A 21,416-nucleotide genomic window follows, 5' to 3' on the forward strand; every position below is an offset into this window, starting at 1 on the left:
AATTTACATCATTTCTTCAATTAAAAAAGAAAGAAAGAAAGAAAGAAGGAAGGAAGGAAGGAAGGAAGGAAGGAAGGAAGGAAGGAAGGAAGGAAGGAAGGAAGGAAGGAAGGAAGGAAGGAAGAAAGAAAGAAAGAAAGAAGAGATATCAGGCATGCATGCATAGAGGAAAGGCCACGTGAGGACACAGATAGAGGAGAGCTATCTGCAAGAACAGAAGTCTCAGGAGAAACCAAAGCTAACACCATAATCTTGGATTTCTAGCTTCCAGAATGGAGAGAAAATAAATTTCTATTGTTTAAGCCACCTAATCTGTGGTATTTTGTTATAGGAGCCCTAGCAGACTAATAAAAAGGATAAACATGTTAGTACAAACAATGTGAATGCACAATGACACTGAAGTATACACTTTAAAACTCTTACAATGTTAAACTTTATTATATGTATATTTTATCACAATTTAAAAAAAAAAGCATACACACACCCTCACCATCATACACTATAGCTAACTTTGACTTCAGCTGTTTAATTTTTTATCTTGCTCTGTTCATATTCATAGTCTGGAAAATAAAACTTTTAATTTGTTCCCTCAAAGAGCCAAACCAGGACATTAAAAGCACTATATTTTCTTTAAAAGGGGATTTTATAATGAAGTTTGATAGGAAGTACTTTTAAAATCCATACCTAAAAGTATAATATATTTGAGATACTGTTTAGGTGAGAGCTGGGACACACAAGGAAAGAAAACTATACACCAATATCTCTGATAAATATTGAATAAAAACACTTAACAAAATACTAGCAAACCAAATTCAACAGCACATTAAAAGAATTATACAAAATAACCAAGCTCGATTTATTCCTGTAATGCAAGGATGGTTCAACAAATAAAAGTCAATGTAATACACACCACATTAACGGAATGAAGGTCAAAAACCACAATCATCTCCATTGATGCTGAAAGAGCACTTAATAAAATTCAACACCATTTCATGGTAGAAACACACAACAAGAACAAAGGAAACTTCCTTAACATCATCAAAGCCATATGTGAAAAACCTAGTGTTAACACATCACATTCAACATTGACAAACTAAAAACTTTTTCCCTATGATCAAAAGAAGGTAAGGATGCCCATTCTTACTACTCCAACATAGTACTGGAAGTTGGAAAAAGAATTAAGAAATGAAAGGCATCCACACTGGAAAGAAAGAAGTAAAATTATATTTGCAGACAGCATTAACCTTTAGGTAGAACACTCTATGGATTCTTTAAACAACTGTTAAAACAAGTGAATGATTTCAGCAAAATTGCAAGACATGAAAATCACCTGGGATTGTTGGAGGACTCACCTCATTTGTTTCCCTTCCTTTAGGGTTCACCATCAGTGTGTGCCTCCTTAAGTAAGTTTATTCCCAAGTGGTTTTATTTTTTGATGCTTTTGTAAATGAAATTGCTTTCATAATTTTGTTTTTTCACATTGATCATTATTAGTATATAGAAATAAATGATTTTCTAACACATACATCACAAAAAAATTTTAAATAAAAGTTTGGGACAGGAAAATAAACCAAACACTAGCTATAAGGCTGCTATGTTATTATCAATCAAAGCGGACATTAAAGATGAGAAACAATAATGATAAAAGATTCGACTCATCAGAAACATTAAACAATTCTAAATTTGTGTGCCAAGATAACATGGATTCCAATTTATAAGACAAAAATGGACAACAACACAAGACAAACCTATAACAGCAATAGAAAAGTTTAATGAATCTCTCTAATTAAACCAACGTGGTGGGGACACAGAAGTTTTGAATAACACGATCAGCAAAACTGACTTAACAGATACACATAAATACTGCAGATACACCCAAAAAACTGCAGAATACAGATTCTTTTCAAATATACATAAAATAACAATACAAAGTGTTGAAGATGAAATGTAAAAGGTACATGGTTTGGAAATAACTTTTGAATTATCTTCTGAAATTGAACATAAACACACTCTAAAATCAAGCTATTAAATTCCTAGGTATTTACTAAATATGTGTGCATGTGCACACTAGGAGACAGGCACAAGGAAATGCATAGCAGCATTATTCATAAAAGCCTAGAAGTGTTGTTAACAACCCAAATCTCCATCAATACTAAAATGAGTAAATAGTGAAACATTCAAATAATACACTGTATAGCAATGATAATGAATGAACTACAGTTATATACAAGATGAACCCCATAAATGATGCTGGAATCAGCATACATTTATATAAACCTCATTAATGGGAAAAAATATATATATGGTTCAAAAAAAGTATTTTTAAATGGTAAAAATATAAAGCAAAACAGGACTACCATAAAAGGAAGAATGGTAGTCTCTTAGGATGAGGGAGAGGTCTGATTGGAAGGGGGCAGACTGGAGGATCTGGTAATGTTTTAATTCTCTAGTAGGGGGTGATTAAGCAGGTATGCACTTTTGGATACTGACACTGTATTTTTTTTCCATGTATTATTCTGAGTATATTTTTCCCTAGTAAAAATGTTTCAAAACTAAAAATATAGACATTTAAGGCTCTAAAGCTTCTCCTAAGCAAGGCTCTGGCATTATAGTATTTTGTTTTTAAAGTTTTACAAATGCATATTTTAAAAATTATTGAAGCTTGTTACGAAAAACAGTACTAGCCATCATCCTTTCCCTAATTTCCACCCTCCCATTTCTAAACAATGCTGTTATAGTGCTATCTTAATTTTTCATTGTGGATCTGACTGTCTCCTATGTACTAAAATGACTTAACTCTTTTATATTCCTTCAGTAATTTCCCAAAATTACAGCACAGCTCCACATTACGACGGCTAGCTGATTTTTTGACAGAAGTGCAAAAGCACTTTGATGGAGAAAACCATCTTTTCAACAACTGATGCCAGAGCAAATGGATATAGATAGAGGGGGAAAAAAATACCAACCTAATCTCACACACTATACCAGTATTAATTCACAACAGATTATAGGCTTAAATGTAAAATGTAAAACTATTAATTTCTTAGTAGTGAAAAAATCACCCACAAAAATAGTCAGAGTAAACATTTTCCAACCTCTAGAAATTAACCAAAGGTTTGCAGCAATCTGGGGAGAGTTTATTCGAAAAAGATGGCTGAATCTTGATAAGACCAGAAAACTTTGTGGAATTTTATTTTGCCATATTCTCATACTCCCATCCCAGATCCACGGTTTTGAAAGCCAACATTCCACAAGTCCAAGAAAACCAGCAGCCTGGCAGCTACCTGAGGGGAGCAGAAGAAGGTGGGAGCTCTTTCACTATCCCAACCCAGAGGACTGTCATTATTTGAAATGTCTAGTGGTTTTCTAGAAGACCCCACTCCCAAAGCTATCGTAACTTGACCTGACTCGGAGCTCAGACAGTGCAAATAAAGTCTTTTCCCCCAAGGGTGTTTGTCAAAAAACTCAGAGGTAATTGTTTCATATTCATATCCACCAAAGTAGTAGATAACAGATGAGACAAACAATAGGTTAACCAAAAAACTTAAAAACTGGGAGTTTAGAAAAGCTCCAGATGGTTACTGTACACACAGGGCTCTGCATATGCTCAGGAAGGATCTGGGAAAGCCCTAAGTGCTTACCCCTGGCTAACCTGGAAGCTATGCACAAGCAGGAACTGAAGGGTAATGCAAAGTTACAAATTTCCTGGCTGAGTGCAGAAGCTGTGCCCCAACACACACAAAACCTCTTAACAAACCTGGGAGACTTACAGGCATTTAAGGAAACCTCTGTCCAATAATTAGCTCACCACTAAGCTAATTGAAAGACTGAGGGGGCCACATATAACAAAAAACACAAATTTTATAGAACTTAGAAAAACCAGTAAACAAACTAACAATAACAAAAACTTGGGGAAAGGAGAATATCTGATTATCAGAGCTGGCACATATTTTAAATGTATAATTGTTAACAAAATAATTGTTAACACAACATTAAAAAAAAAAGTATGACACACACACACACAGTTGTCAAAAGAAACTGTCCCTAAGGAAACCCAGACACTGAATTCACTAGACAAAATTTCTTTTAAGTCAGCTATTTTAAACACATTCAAAGAACTAAAGAAAATTCATGTCTAAAGAACTAAAGAAAAGTGTGAGATGTCTTATAAATAGAAAATATCAATAATGAGAAATCATGAAAAAGAACAAAACAAATTCTGGAGTTGAAAAGTACAATAACTAAAATAAAAAATTCACTAGGTTTTAACAGCAGATTTGAGCAGGCAAGAGAAAGAGAGAATCTGAAGATATGTCATTTGAGATCATTCACTCTAAGAAACAGAAAGAAAAACAAATGGAAAAAAAGTCTAAGAAACCTGAGGGACACCATTAAGCATACTAACATACACATAATGGGAGTCCTAGGAGAGATGAGACAGGTAGAAAAAATATTTGAAAAAAAAGACCAAAAATTCCCCTCAATTTAATAAAAACTATTAAACACCAAAATAACTCAAGGAACCACAAACAGAATAAACTCAGAGATCTATGTCTAGACACATTATAATCAAAGAGAAACCTGAAAAAAGCCAAGAGATAAGTGACTTTTCATATACAGATATCCTCAATAAAATTAATTTCTCATCAGAAAGCAGTGACCAGAAGGCAATGGGAAGACACAGTCAATGAACTGAAGAAATAAGACTGTCAACCAAGAGTCTGTAACTATTTTTCAAAAACAAAGGCAAAATTACGACATTAACAGATAAAAAAAAAAATAAGAGAATTGTTTGCCAGCAGACCTGATGTACAAGAAATAAAAAAGGGTGTCCTTCGCACTGAAATGAAAGAACACTATATAACTCAAAAACACCTGAAAAAATAAAGGTAACTAAATATATAGTATATTTTTAAATTTGTGACTTTTTTACCCCTATTTGATTGTAAAGATATATAAAGATGTAATTTTCATGACAATAATAACACAAAGGAAGGGGAAAGAATAGAGCTATATAGGAGCAAAATTTCTGTATATTATTGAAATTATGTTGATATTAATCTGAATTAGAAATAAAGTTAATTGTAATTCCAAAGGCAACCACTATGAAATGAAAAATACATGTTGTGAAAAAATCAACGAGAGATTTAAATGGTACTAGAAAATAATCTATTCAGTACAAAGAAAGGCAACAGTAGAGGAATAGAGGAAACACAACAGAAAAAAAATTTAAGACATACAGAAAACAAATAGCAAAGAGCAGACGTAAATCCTACCTTATCACTAATTACATTAAATTAACCGGGCATTCCGGGCAAAAAAAAAAAAAAAAAAAAAAAAAGAATCCAACTACATGCTGTCTGTAAGAGGCATACTTTAGATTCAAAGACTCTTTGGATTCAAATAAACTGAAAGTAAAAGGATGGAAAAAGATATATACCATATAAACAACCAAAATAAAAAAACTGGAGTGGCTATACTCGTATCAGATACAACAGACAATTAAAAAAAAATTGTCACTGGAAACAGAAAGGGACATTTTACAATAAAGAGCCAATCAATCAAAAATTATACTTGAATTATAAACATACATAACCCTAACACCAGACTATACGAAGAAAAAATTACAGAACTGAAAAAGAGAAATCAAAAACACACACAAATATAGCTGAATTTTATACTTCACTTTCAATAATAGATAAAACCAGACAGAAGATCAACAAGGAAGGTGAAGACCTGAACTAGATTTAGCAGACATTTAGAGAAAATTCCACTCAACAGCAGAATACACTTTCTTCTCAAGTGCACATTCGCCGTATAAACCATATGCTGGGCCATAAAACAAGTCTCAATAAGTTTAAAAGAAATTAAATCATATACATTATGTTCTCCAAACACAATGGAATGAAACTAGCAATAAATGAGAAGGAACTCTGGGAAATTAACAAATATGTGGAAGATGAGCAACAAACTCCTAAATAATAAGTCAAAGAAAAAAATCACACAGGAAATAATAAAATACCTAAGATAAACCCCAAAACATAATAAACCAAAACTTATAGGATTAAGTGTAAGTAGTGTTTAAAGGGAAACTCATAGCTATAAATGCCTACATTTAAAAAAAAAATTCCAAAAAAAATCTGATATCAATAACCTAACTTTCTACCTTAAGAGACCAGAAAGCACAAACTAAACCCAAAACAGAGGAAGGAAATATTAAAAGAATAGAGCAGAAATAAATGAAACAGAATTTTAAAAATAACAAACTAACCAAAGAAACCAAAAGTTGGGTCTTTGAAAACAGCAACAAAATTGACAATCCTTCAGCTAGGCTGACACACACAAAAAGACAAATTATTACAATCAGGAATGAAAAGAGGATAATTACTACTGACCTTACAACAAGAAATAAGGATTATAAGAGAACACTAGGAACAACTGTAAAACAACAAATAACCTAGATGAAATGGACAAATTCCTAGAAAAAAACAAACTACCAAAAGTGATCATGAAGACACAGAAAATCTGAATACACCTAATACAAGTAAAGAGATTGAAGGAGTAATAAAAAAAAAAAAAACTTCCCAGAAGGAAGCCCAGGACCAGATGATTTCTGTTAAATCTACCTTTAAACCAAATGTTTAGAGAATTGACACAAACTCTTCTCAAATTCTTCTGGGGGGGAAAAAAAAGAGGGTACATTTTCTCATTTTACAAAGCCATTATTACCTTCATACCAAAATCAGGTAAAAACATCACAGGAAAACTAGATAAATCTTTCTAAGAATACTCATAAAAATCCGTGTGTGTGTGTGTGCGTGCGTGCGTGTGTATGTGTGTTTCGAAAGACATACCACGTGGTCCCTCTGTTCTGTCCAAATCTGAACCGATTCTTCAGACCTGCTTGCACCACCACCTTACTTGGATGCCCCTTCACCATCACTGTAGGTATTCCCTCCACTTCTCTCCTGTACTGGATCCTGCACCTTTTCGATTTACTATTCATCATGATGGAACCCACATCTTCTATCAACTTCCCAAGATAAAATATTCTAACAATCTCATGTTTCAAAATTTTAGTCTACTCCAATTCACAGCAAGATTCAGAACTAGTTTGAAAATAACTTTCCTTCAGGATTTTAAGGCACTAGTCTATTATTACTTTCCAATGTTAGTGATTTCTAATCTTTTACATGCTCCATACCTGAAAGCATTTAGGATCTTCTATTTCTGGTGTCTGAAATTTCACCATTATGTACTTTCATGAGATTCTTTTCTTCAACTACTCTGCCAAGCATTCTGCAAGCCCTTTTAATGTGGAAACTCAAGTTTTGGGTTCCATTATTCTTTAATTTTCTCTATCCATTTTCTCTCATTTTGTTATTCTTATTTTTCACATATTGAACTTGACAGGATGCTAATTTTCTTATTTTCTCCTGCATCTTTTTCTCCTGCTTTGTGGGAGATTTTATTTATTTTGTCTTCCAACCTTCCAATATTCTAAAATTCTAATTCTTCTGTTAAGTATTTCATGTTCTGTATTTTTAATCCTATTTTGTATTTTAAATGTCCAGGAATTTTTTTTTCATAGTATCCTTTCGTGTTTCAAAGGTACAATTATCCCTACTTCCAAAGATATCAAAAGCTGAGTTTTCTTCTTCTTCAACTGTTTCTATTTCCTTATTCTTTAATACAGGGGTTATCCTCAAATGTTCAATGATCCTCAATCTCACATTTTAAAATGAAACACTTAAAAGTTGTCTAGAATTTCTGTTAATAGGTGTCTCTCTAGGATGACCAGTCTGGGCCATTTCCCTGGTGGATCCCCATCTGTTATTATCTGTTGGTCTTTCTTCCAATAACAGGATGAATTTTTCAATCTCATATTCTGAGATTAGGAGCCTGACACCCAGTTTTCTCAGCACAAGGAGGGGAAAGAAGACCGAGGATGATTCCCAGTTCAACATGTAGTTTATATTCAATTCTCTGGTTTGCAGTATGACACCCTTAACCTGAGCTGTGTGTAGTGTTCTCAAGAACAGAGACCTTCCCTTCAAATATCAGAGAAGAAACTTGAAGAGACCCTTTCCTTGGCACTAGGTGTTGCTTACTTGTTATAGAATTTTAGACACTTCTATCAAGGTACCTGCAGCCAATTCCTGAAGCATCCCAACACTATATAGCACCAACTCTAGGCCTTCCCCACTAACAGCAGAAAGTTGTTTTCTTGGATCTACAAAGTTAGTTACCACTCGTTGCTTTCCAGCTTCTAAAATTTTACTTCTGTGATCAACTTTCCAGTTTCCGGTTTTCTTTGTCCTTGATGGCCTATGCCATTTTTTTAAACCTCCGACAGGGATGTGATAGCAAACAAAGTAAATGGTCATTTAATCCACCATATTTAAATGAATATTCATCTCATCACTTTCGATGTCTCATGTCCTCATTGTTGTTCATTTCTAAATAGTATGAAGTTTAAGCTCCAGTTACAGTAGGACACAAAGTTTAGTCATCCAAGTAATTACAATAATTTTGGCTTTAACAACTAGTTTTACTATACTGTAGTCAAAAAATATTGGCCTATACTATTTCTCGTTTAAAATTTCAAGTTATCTTTGAAGCCCAAAAAACAATTTAAAAAAAAATCACAGGAATTTGAAAAGAACATGTATTCTCTATTAGAAATAAAATTGTCATATATCTATTAAATAAAGGATACTGCTATTCAAATCTTTACAACTTTAATTTTGGTTTACTTGATTAAATTCTGAGGAGTGAACTTTAGTCTCCTAAAAAGACTGGTGTTACCAACATGAAACTCTACTTCATGTTTCAATGCTATTTCTTTGAGTTTATCATACAAAAGTTCAAGCCTGATATTGCTTAGTAGTCTTAATTTTTTATTAATTCAAAAACTCCTTTTTCACTCAAAAGTTTTGGCCTAGAAAGGTTTTATCCTTTGCTTGATGTTGATGAAACTTAAAAGTTTTTGTCGTTCTTTTAGTTTCGATATTTGTCATTTTGACTTAGATAAAACTTCTAAAACCACATAGCAAGAATTTTTAATCCTGTTTGGAAAAGGGGAGAGGGTAAATCAATTCCAATTAAAGAAAAAGTATAGTGTCAAATTTGACAGGAAAGTTGGTGAATAGGGCTTGGAAAATAAGATGAACCAGGAAAGAGTAGGTTGGGCAAGCAATACCACAGTACAGGACCTCTATTTAGAATACCATTTATATTACTGTTGATGGTACTGCTACCATTAAGACATTCACTGACATAGCACGAGACTTTTGGTTACACCACAGTCAATGAGAGGTAGCTCTATCTTCTCCACTTCTTTCCTTTATGACTGCATGAGCTGTTTCAGTAGGATCAGTGTATATGGAACAGTCAACTTGTTTTCTAGTTCCCATCCCTTTCAAATTGTTCCCTCTCCTCATGCATGTAGTGAGTTTTCATTGCTTTTCAGCTTGCAGAGACCCATGGCAGCATACACAGGTGAGAATGGGTCTATTTCCAAGAAGTCTGTAGAACAAACAGGTATAAACAGGAAACTATTTAAGAAAAGAGGTTCAGGGCATGGCTTTCAAACAAGCTTCCTATTACCAATATATTAATTAGATCAAAAGGATAATCAGGGAACAGTAGATAGTTCTGCTGTCATCCCTTTTCACCCATAATATCTATACAGAAACCCCAAATTTCAGAGATGTGGATGAAATCTACTTTCTCAGTGATAGTAGGGGACCATCTATTCTCATTTGCCTTAGCTGATCTGCTTCAACAGGTAACTTGGAGTCAAATGTACCTCTCTATTTTACCATGTTGCCAGAAACTAACTGTTTTACTATCTGAAGTTAAACCTATTAACTGTGAGAATGGTTAAAATGTAAACTTATAAAAACACTAATCTACTATCTTAAACTTCCAAGATTCTATCAACTGTCAAACTGTTCTGCTTACTAACTCTAAAAAAGATAGAAAAAGATTCTTTAAAATACATTACCTCTATAATTTTTTCATTTTTTCTAATTCTTCTATTTTAAGAATTATAAGGAATAGTTAAGAACTTTTTAAAACTACAGTTAAAAACAAGTATCCTACATCAAAAATATCAAAAAATACTACTGCCCAGAGGAAACTATAAAGCCATGTGTTCTCAAAACTGTCCTTAAATTTTAAAACAAGATCTATTTTAAAATGAATTTTAACATTGGTAGTCCAGATTGTTAATTTTATTACCTCTTGTTTTCTCACTATTATACCAATTAGAATTTCTCTTAAACCATGGCTAAAAAGTACTATTATAACTCAAAATACTGCATTACAAGTTCTTCTTACTATTCATCTCAAATATGTATTTGGTTCAAAGTACTAGCAATTTAGAAAATACTACTGCAGTACAATTTTCTTGGGTTTGACTTAGTTTTCAAATCAAACTTTTAAAAAATTCATTAGTTTTTTATAAAATAAGGCAGATGTACCTCAATTAGTATTAATAATTAACTTGCAAACTGTGTCCAAGTACATTTATTTTCAATACCTGAAGATAATAAAATTGTTCCATCCTTATTTTAACTTTGCACTACAAACTTAGGAGGCATGTGTTTTTTAAAACTACTCACCCTTATGCTTAATATACTCTCATCCCACCCCCACAATAATAACCTCTACCTGGCCTTTCTAACTTCAATCATTTCTCCAATCATGTTATATCTAGCTGCTAACCTTTTTCATTTTTCATGTATTTCTACTCAGTCGCCTTCAGTAGAACTCCTTATTTCTAACTTCTAACCCAAATTTCTTTAGATTCCGTCAGCTCAGGACACAACCTTATCAACTTTATTTTTCATTAAATTCATTTAAAATAGACTCTTCTCAGAACAAGGAAAATGCTTGCATTCTCCAATCCCCATCTCTCTGCTTTTTTAACGTGGCTTTCCCCTTAGCAATATTCCCTTCCCTCCTCACCAGTCTATACATAGCATTTTTTCAAAATTTAGATAAAAATTTATTTTTGCCAAGAAGCTTTATTAATTAATCCAGCCTTACTGTATACCATTCATATTATTTTATGTCAGTTCGAAGATTTAAGTGTTTCATGATTAACTGTTCTTCAAGGTGTGTCTCTGATCATGGGATCTTAGGAGCAGTAACCATATCCTTTGTTTTATATGTCTGCATTCTTACTCTCAGTGAGATGCTAAGTGAATTTTGTATAATAATTAACCCAATTAAAACAAGTGAAGATTAGAGAAAACACGACAGCATATAAAGGTTTTTATGAATACAAATCTCTCAAAACTAAATTCAGATATAACATTCATTTTTGTCAAAACACCACAAAAATGTACCCTTGTGTTTTTTCTACACACAGAAGTCAGCTGTTCATAACATTCTAATTGATTTGTTTTTGAAATCTAGCCCCCCAAAAGGTATTAAGTCTTACTACTTTGTAGATAATAAACATACTTTTTCAATGTCTAAACTAACCAATTTTTTTTTTGCTTTAGCTTTCTATACTTGACAAATACAAAATCTACATAAACTGACAGATAAAAATTTTATTTCTTCAAGACAACTATTAAAATTCTTGGAGCAAGAGGATATTAAGCAAACTTACTACAAATTCCAAAAAAAAAATTCTTTATATATTTGTATTCCTAAACTCAAAAGCATTCATAATCCAAATGTTAATGAGAAAGTATTTTCATGTCCATCTCTGCATAATTTACAAAACATCTATTCCTCAAAACTAGGCATTTTAGAATGTGAAGACACATATTTTCATTGTTAAGTATTTTTTACAATTTTATTGTAAGCAATACATATTTCAGGGGGAAAAAAATCCTTCTCCTAAATGCACCAATTGTTACATACACTACACCAAGGCTTCTGCTGCACAATGCTGTAACCATTAATCCCATTTCAAAAATAAAACTGATCCAAGCACTAGAAGCGAAAATCATGAGCAAAAATCTCATTTCAATGGTTAGTTTATTAAGTGTCCTTCGTGGATTTTTAACTATTCAAACTTTTGCGCAACTGTCCTTAAGGTAATGTCCTAGTCCTTTAATCACCAAATGTCAAAATCCTCCTGGGTGAGAGTGAAGTACACCAATGTATTCCTACCCCTACAATCACAATCAGATATACTCAAATACCTTATTAAGTAACCTGAAATGCCTGAAAGCTAACTTACATAATGCCTAGAAACTACTATTATAGAGGTTCCAAAAGGCATCTATAAAAGGAGGCAATCCAAGACCTCCTCTACCTACTTCTTGGCTATGTGCCTAGAGAATACTGTAATGAAAGCAAGCCAGACAATTACGTTATATGGAGAAGCAATTCAAATCTCTACATTCTAAACAAATTTTCTAGTCATAAAGCTAACCTATGAAGGGTTACTATTAATGAAAACTTAGGAACGTCTCTCTGATATTAACAAAAACCACACTGAGGGAAAAAAAAAAAAAAAGACGGGCCATAGTACCAACTACCTATCATCTGATTTACCTTCAAATTCACACAACAATGCCAAACAATGATAGAAAAAAGATTAGAATCAATTCTCACTATCCTTGGCTAGAAGGATAAATATGCTATGAGCAAGTTGAAAAATAATCTAAACTTATTAATGGTGACAGAGGTCAGAACAGTTATATTTCTGTAAGGAGAAATTAATAGGAGAGGGCACAAGGCACCTTTTTTCAGGGCAGCAATTGTTATATATTTTAATTGAGGTAGAAGTTACCTGGGTATATTTATACGAAAAATTTCACTGACTTGTAACCTTAAGATTTGAGCACTTCTCTGTAAGTTATATCTAAATAAAATATTTTTAAAAAGTCATCAATAGTGGTCAAATCTAAAAACTCAAGACAATATTCCTTAAGTACGGATCCTTAGAAGATTCACAAGGTTTTTTTTGGTTCCTTCCAGAATTTTTCTAATTTTGCCTCATATTAATACACTTAAAAATTCAATAGTCATTCAATTGCTCATGCACAAGACATGAATTAGGCATCTTCCAACATATATCCCTCATACACACACACTATACAAACAAAATCCCCTACAACAGATCTAAACTACTCTATCATCTGGTTTCAAATTTTATCTCTCATTTAAATTCCTGTCACTTTACAGGAATGTTGTTCTCCAGAATACTCTTCTGTCAGCTATACTATAAGGCTCAGTTTGAGGTCTACTTTATCCTTTCTTCACACTTGTACAGAACTTACTATCTATATTTGTACTGTCCAATACAGTATATGTGGCTATTGAGGACCTGAAGTCTAACTAGTCTGAATTGAGATGTGCCTTAAGTATGAAACACACTGCATTCTGAAGACTTCGTGTGAAAAAAAAAAAAAAAGAAAAAATATCTCAATCATATTTACATATTGAAATGTTTTGGATATACAGGGTGAAATAAAATACATTAATAGAATTTTATCTATTTCTTTTTATTGTTTTAATGTGGCATAGAAAATTTTAAATCACTTTTGTAGCTTTACATATTTCTATTGGGTAGTGCTCTATTTATAAATGTCCCATAAATTGTCTTTTAATATAATGAGTATAAAAATTCAATAATAAGCTTTTTCCTTTCATAACTAAAAGATTACATTAGGAAGTATAAACAGTAACTAAAGAAAATTTAAATATCTACTTACCTTTAGTATCATTTTTAAAAGATTTCTAATAAGCAAGTTTAAGTCATGCAAAAATATAAGTTCTGTTCTCATATAGCCATAAATTAAAAATATCAACTACATTTTACATATATCCAATTTTGAGGTAACTTCTCAGCAAAAAGGATAGACAGTATTTTTAAACCAGTAGCATTTTTAATCCCAGAGTATTAGTTATGATTAAACTAGATTATTTTTCTTCTTAGTCACTCAGTAAAGAAAAAGGCAGCTTCCATTTTGACCAAATCATTGTACCAACATCCAGCAGCCAAGACAAAGAGCCTTTATATGGTGGTATGAATAAACAATGCGGGCAATAAGACATCACTTGAAATAAGGGTAGGCAAAAAAAAAAAAAAAAACGCTTTTATAATGTTAAGTTTTATAAGTAAAAGATAAAATTTAAAAATTGTGTAATTAGGTTAAAGGATATATAGAGAGAGAAAGACAAGACCGGAAGGCAGAATAAAAAAGTCTCATCTGTACAATCAAGATACACTTAGATTCAAACTTGGCTGCTCTACTATTTACTGTCTTTGTGACCTGTGTCTCTTTCCTTGCATGTAAAAATAGTAGTAGTTATATCACAATATTATTAAAAGGACCACACAATAGATGCTTAATTAATGCCAGTCTTATCTCCCTTTCCTTGAATATTAATGGTTGCATAAAGGTGATAAGATTATGGGTGAATTCCGCCCCCACTTCATTTTCCAAACTGCTTGAAAATACTTTTTAAGTATATATGAAACTTCTAATACGTCATACTCACACTCCTCATGTCAACTTAAAATTACTTTTTCTAGCTGTCTTTTATAATTTTTTAAAAAAATTTAAAATCTTTGTTGGTGGGGGCGGGGTAGGTGGTAGAAAAAAAAGTAAAGGGATAAATAAGTTTAAGACCACACCAGCAGAGACATATACAAAACAAAGTGTGAAAAGGAAAATGGCAAAAGGAAATGCTGTTTGACAAAATTCCCAATTCAGATTAATCAATGAAAAGGTGACATGCCTTTCCAAAATCTAGCTAGTACTGAAGCCACTCCTCACTCATACCTGGGGGTTTATATGTACATTACATACAAAAACACATGGCCACACTCACTGTTCTCTCTACTAATGGTCACCACCATTCTTATTGTCAAAAATTTAAAGGAAAGGGAAGAAATTCAGGATGTTGTAACAAAGACAAACCAACACATTGGTTGGGAAAGAACTTCACTAACATGTAGTCATTCCCAAATGCATTTATTCATCAGTTGACAGTCATAAAACAGAACGTATTCCTGAAATACTGAACTGCTAAAACTAAAACTAGAGAAAGCATAGTGTGATGCCTACCTCTGACTTCCTTTAACATCTTCCCTTTGTAAATATGTCTGAAAATGAAACATTAGCAGAAGCATACAAATCCAAATCACGAACAGTTTGTAAAAGTTTCAACTATAGAAAAAAATAAACAATGGTAATAATAACTAGTATTATAACAGATAACATTTAATCAGCATTCACTGTGTACCAGAAAGCTAAGGATGTTACATGAATTATGTATAATATTATTGTTAAACCTACTTGCCTAGTGCCTATATATCTAGCGCCCACCAGCTGTACTTCAAGGCTTATACTTTCAAACCTTATCTCATCCTTCCTCTTTATTTATATAAACATAATTATAAATGCAACTATGATTTTCTTTGTGTGTACATACACCTGTTTGTGTTTAATATTCGGTAAGTCCACAGTAAGCAAAAAGCAATTAATTGCAACTTTGGCAAGGCTTTTATACATTTTCGCAAACCTTTCAACAATTGGGAATCACCCTCTCCCCAATAAATGGTGTTTTGAAAGCGGTAGTTATATTTAACATCTTCCTCAAGAAACTAATGAAAAAGATATGCATTAAGCTTTTGAGTAAAAGGATAAACACCATGGATTAAAATGTTAATCTTTTTAAAAATTTGATAAATAATTTATAAAATGCTTTGTAAACTATAAATTACTTTAATCCTAACACTTTATTAGGTGTTTTATTTTAAATTATCTGTTTGGCTCTCAACATTTATCTGGGCTTTGTACAAAAAGTCTCAAAACTGTATTGTCAACTTTAATGAATGATATACACGGTTAAAGGCTTAATACCTAAAATCTCTATCACTCTAACCAACTTCAACTGCACTGTAATCTAAACTAATAGACTTAAATTTCAAGGAACAAATCACATCTATATTTTTTTCGAAGTTACATCCAAGATCACAGTTTCCAGAATCCCAAATGAAATGGGAAGACTACATATAACTTATAGACACAGGAGGAACAGAGATTAGTATGGGAGAGTGTAAAAGAAATCTCTTAAAAACACTAACCTAAATCCAGTCTCTCTTTCCCCCATTCAAGAGAAGTGTGCACTGCTGCTGCTTCTGCCCTGACATGCTGCTCCTCCTTCTCTCCTTCTTGAAATCCTGTGCTTTTCTCCTCTTGAAGGTAATCTTACAGAACTTTTGTTCTTCTTGCTAACATCTCTCAACTGTCAAAGGATGTCTTAAATTTAAAAGAACAAAAACATACAAATTCCCCCTAATCACATTAAGAGTTCCCAGTAAATTCAAAGATAGTAACTACTCTAGTTCAACTTTGGCAGACCTAAGAAAAAAATTAAATTTAACAGTAGAGCAACTGAGGCCCTAGAGATGAGAAAGCCTTTTTCATGGGCACTCCATCTGCCTGAAGAAAGACTATGAATTGAATTTGGTATTCTACCTCTAGTCTCAAGTGATCTTTGGGTTTTTTTTTGGTTTTTGTTTTAAGAAGGAAAAGAGAAATACTTTAGCCAACCAGCAGGGTGAGCTAGTGCTAGAATCAGTCTGATTATTCTCAATTCTCTCAAAATTCAATGGTGTAAATGGTTTGTACCATTAAAAGCAGCTATTTCCCTCTAATAAATATTAAAAGATACTACTCTGTCCTACGTCCCATTAACTTTGTTCAACATTTAGATTCTCCACCTACAAGAGATTTCTCTATACCAGAAAGATTAATAAATGTAAAAATATTATAGCTCTTTTGAATATCCAAAATATTAAGACAGTAGCTATCTTTTATCCTTGTTTTATTTTATAGGGCTATCAATTTTTGAAAAAATTAACAACACTTTTTTTAAAGGACTCCTAAAATTAGTGTTTCATAAAATTAGAGCTAGATGATTCGACATATCCACTTCTGCATTTTATGCAAACTACAGCCACCTTAAGATCTATCTGCCTGCAAAAGTAGTCATGAGAAAAGCACTCCTACAAGAGTAAGATCCACTCTTTTTCTTTGGAATCGCAACCTGAGAAAGTCTAAATAAGTAATTCTAAACACCAACAGTGAACTTGGGATGAGAGAAAGGTGAACCTGATCTTTTCTGACAATAATTTTCTCTAAACTGCAGGTATCCCAATCATATCTAGTGACTGTCCTTGTCTTTCTTTTCTCCTTCTGCTACCCAATCCAGCCCCAATTCTACCACAACCAAAACTCTCCCTTTTATAACATGAACAAAACATTTAAGGTTTGCAAGTGACAGACTCACTTTATAATTACAAATAATCTGGGAGTAATCCTAATTATCCCAAGACTAGTGTGAAATTAAATCCACTTAGTGTTGAAACTTAAAAAAGTTTATCAACTTCTTAGAAATACCAGTAATATAAATGTACCTTAAATGACCCATAAAAGCTTTAGAGCCCCAAGATAATTTAACTATTTTTGTTAAATTTGATATTCAAATAAGTTAAAGATAACTATGGCGCCCCACCATAAATGATTTTACTACTTGATTTTCCTGACAGATCTTACAGATATACTACTAAGTAGTTGTTTGTAACTAGGGCCAGTATAAGAGGCATTGACCATTTACACAACTAAAAAAGAATTACAAAATTAAAGTCACTAGTACCATTGTTTTCAGCATCTATCTCATTTCTTATGTAATCACTGGTAGTAATGGCCGTTATTTCAAACTTTCCGAGTTTATCAAGCTGTTTTTCTAAATTTCTGGGTTAAGTGTGTTTTTGAAAATGCCAAAATTCAAAAGCAACATTGCTCTGAAATTATCTGAAATGCCTGTTATTTTGAACCTGAATGTTTCACTGAAAGTCACTTTAAAAACTAAGTCATCCTATCATGTTAAATGTTTTTAATTTGTCCCAGAAGTTCTCATTAATATAACAGTTTCTAATTAAGAAGTATTCTCAAACATACTCCCTTGTTTGACTTTTTAACCATTATTAGTTCCAGAGAGTCACCTTTTCATCCCAGCAATTTGACCAATGAAGAGTAATGGGGTAGAAGTTGAGAGACAATTTTCCATTATGCGACTAACTTAACCATCTCTGCCCCTCAATAAAGCATAAAAGGTAAGATTAGCTGTTCCCTGAGATTCTTCCACTCTACAACTGCATAATTCACTAATACATTTTGCCAATGTTAATTTATCTCCCATTTGTTAATACAAGAAGACTGTTGTCTGTTAGGAGAAAAGCTAAAGGGGGGGGGGGGAATTAAAAAAATTAAAAAAAGGAAAATGAAAGTTTTAGGTAAAGTTGAAAAGTTAAAATTTCAGTTTGAACACAGGTCTAAGTTATTGATCAAAATGTGTTTAAATATCCTTTCAATCATTTTAATTTGTTAATGTGACTTGGGCAAAACAAAACATTAGTTGTTTCCAAATTTTATAATACCAATATACAAAAGCATGATGTAGCCATTAATGCAGTATGTCAAATTGTCAGAAATTCTAAAATTTACATTGCCATTTTAACAGCAATAGACATGTCATTGCATTCACATTAGTCAAGCCTTCATGGCCTTCATGTTTCACCTATTAATTATAACTTCTTTATAAAAACAGACTTTTTGTTACCAAATCTACCAATGCAGTATAGCCGCCATCAAGTTCCCTGGATACTTACACATGGCACTGAAGGCAAACAGCTGGTTTCCTTTCTTTGAGCTACTTGAGTTGTCTATTTTTTGAAATCCTTTCCTTCTTGCAGGACCAAAAAATGTAACTGAACTACTGCAGAGAAGCAATAATACTATTAATGCAAATCTAACCTATCATCCAGATGCAACAAGCCTGGCGTTAGTCAGGATTGGCCAGAATAGATGATGGTGTTTTGGTATTTCTGTTGAACTTATTAATTTGTATACAAAACAGGACCATCATTCAGGCCCCCAATTGCGTTTATCCCTTGTTGAATACTTCTTAATGAGCACACAAAATTTGAAGTCTACACATAAAAGTTCTATAACAACTAAATTTATGTCAATATGACTTAAAACAGTTCAAGAAAAGTTTTCCACTAATGTTGCTAAACCATGGATGGATCCCAACACGAGAGTCGTCTGCGGAAGTCTCGTAACAAGAAACCTTTAGCTCCACCACCTAAGTTTCCAATCACTGAGAAGGGTCTGGGACAACTCATCTTCAGGTTCACGGGAGAAGTGGAGCACACCTGCTTTCCTCTGGCAGAGATTAAGCTCCCAGGGACACAAAGGCCAGGGAATCAGACCTGGAGAAGCAAAAAGCTTTAGCTGGACACCCACCAAGCCCCTGGCAACCCAAACATTTTGAGCGATTTACCTCTTGCTGTTACTTCCCGGACACCTAGCGGCATAAGATCTTGCAGAACGGGGGAAGGGCTATGCGGTCCTCGTCCCACGTTAGGGTAGGGATGTGTATAGTTAATGCCAGAGCTGGCGCTCTGGCCAAGCCCAAGCAGCCCCGAAGAGAGGGCTTGGTGACTGCTCTCGGACCGCCCCGTTACTCAAGTGTATTGCAATGGCGACCGCCAGGCTCCCCAAGCCGCCAGATCTGGGCCCCTTCCCCCTACTGCTCACTGGCTGCTCAGCTTCATGTGACTAAACAAAACCCCCAAATCTAGTGCCCAGCTCAGCCCCTTTGTGTCCGCTACCGGATCCTCCGACGCCGCGGTGGAGAAGTCCTCCCCCTACCGCCTCCGCCGAGTCCCGCCCCGCGGCGGCGGCCGCCGCTCACCTCGGGCTCCGCCGCCCCCCACGGCCGCCGCGGCCGCCGCCTCCCCGAACCCGGGGCCCGGGCTCCTTGTGTAGCACCAACTCCGCCTCCTCGGCCGCCGCCGCCATCTTAGCCTGTGCGGCAAAATGCGTCCTTTTGGATGGTTGGGACCCAGCCTAGGGCGTAGCTCCCCGGGCTCAAGCGCCGAAGGCCGGGTCCCCCAACTTCTTCCGCCACCCTCAGGCCCGCCGCCGCCACAGCCCAGAGGCCCGAAACCCACTCGGGTCCCGGCGAATCCGACCAAATTACCCCTGAAACTCACAGTTTGGTGCCGTGTGCGTCAAACCGGGGCGACGTTGGGAGCGCGCGGCGTCCCCGCGTCACACGCCGCTCTGTACGCTACTCGGCTCCAGTGGCCCCCCTCCGCTCCCCGCTTTTCGCCTCCAGGCCCCGGTTCCCACGGCGCAGGCGCGCTGCTTTCCCGCCTCTACCGAGCTGCGGACCGCGGGGGTGGCCAGCGAGGAGCTCTTGGGCAGCTTCGCGCTAGTGGAGCGTCTGGGCCAATTAGACAAACGGGGGAGCAGAAACAGAGCACCTCTGTTGTCGGGTGCCAGAAACCAAGCAAGGTCACCTCCCCCAGTGCTGACCTAATCACTCTCAAGGAGGTTCCCGCCCCAAAGTAGGCACGCTCCAAATATGGTGGTGCCCAAACTCTGCTAGACCCAAACACTTAGGCAAGCATAGGCCCTTTAAGGTGGAACAGGCCCATATTTGATTTCCACAATCACTAGCGTGCCAAGATTCCTTTTCTTTTCATAATGTTGAGGAAAACAGCTAAAGAACTCAAGATTGCCACTTACAACTATAAAGTAATGGCAGAGGAAGGTTTGGAATCCAAAGGGGACCAATTATTGAGAGATGCTTGATGGCCAGGCAAAGCATCAAAGGTGGCATCTCAGTCAACAGAATACCCTAAAAAGTGCCCTGGATTTGGTGCAATTTGATTCTGTGATGATACTTTCTCCCTGCATTACTGAATGTGCCGAGGGTCTCCAAATTAAAGTTATACAAGAAGCACCTGAGATACTGGTTAACCCTTCAAAGAATCATTAGGCCCCAAGAGAGTTCTGGAAATCTTCGTTCTTAACAAGCACCCACCACAGGAGTCTGAGGGCAGAGTTTCACACTTGAGAGATAAGGATTAGGGGCTGTTTATCGTCTTTGCTTTTGAAGTGAACAAACAAGAAATTGCTAACATAGCTTACATGAACCAAAAGATCCTGAGAAATCTACCAGTCTTGCCTTGATAAATTCTTCGGCTTTTCTGAAACTCTGTTTTCTCATTTAAAATAAACGGAAAAAAGTTTTCATTAGTTTAGCAGCTATCATAAACTGTGTTCTTCTAAACCCTCAGGATGTTATTGACATTCAGAGGAATACACTATAATTACACTTATTTGAGAACAATAAGAAACATTCCCTTTCCTGTAGGATGGTGACTTCCATCATTACCAGCAAACATAGATTCCAAACAACAGATATATTTATACTTGAGGCATTAGTTAATAATAATAGCTAATACTTTTGAGTACTATGTGCCAACCATTGTTTAACTCATTTAATTTCATCACAACCTAATGAGGCAAAGAGAGTTTAGGCAATTTTCCCAGAGTCACACAACGTTTTGGCTCTTT

The 21,416-nt window shown here is 34.8% G+C and overlaps 1 protein-coding gene across 17 annotated transcripts in view; it reads right to left on the reverse strand.

Annotated features, from left to right (window-relative positions):
* The window catches only part of ZNF644 (zinc finger protein 644), a 97,979-nt gene extending 77,712 nt beyond the window's left edge, over positions 1–20,267 (reverse strand). For 3 of the 17 annotated variants that reach the window (XM_036236210.1, XM_036236224.1, XM_016134300.2), the window contains exon 1: positions 18,656–19,714. The gene's annotated coding sequence lies outside the window, so the exon portion shown is untranslated. Of the gene's footprint in view, positions 1–16,066; positions 17,561–18,655; positions 19,716–19,743; positions 19,852–20,044 lie in introns of those variants that run through there. The other 14 variants (XM_036236226.1, XM_036236172.1, XM_036236237.1 and 11 more) reach the window with 11 other exon arrangements.
* Between the last annotated feature and the right edge of the window lie 1,149 nt (positions 20,268–21,416).

The sequence above is a fragment of the Rousettus aegyptiacus genome, unplaced genomic scaffold (genome assembly GCF_014176215.1).
Source record: "Rousettus aegyptiacus isolate mRouAeg1 unplaced genomic scaffold, mRouAeg1.p scaffold_m13_p_1, whole genome shotgun sequence".
Lineage (NCBI taxonomy): Eukaryota > Metazoa > Chordata > Mammalia > Chiroptera > Pteropodidae > Rousettus > Rousettus aegyptiacus.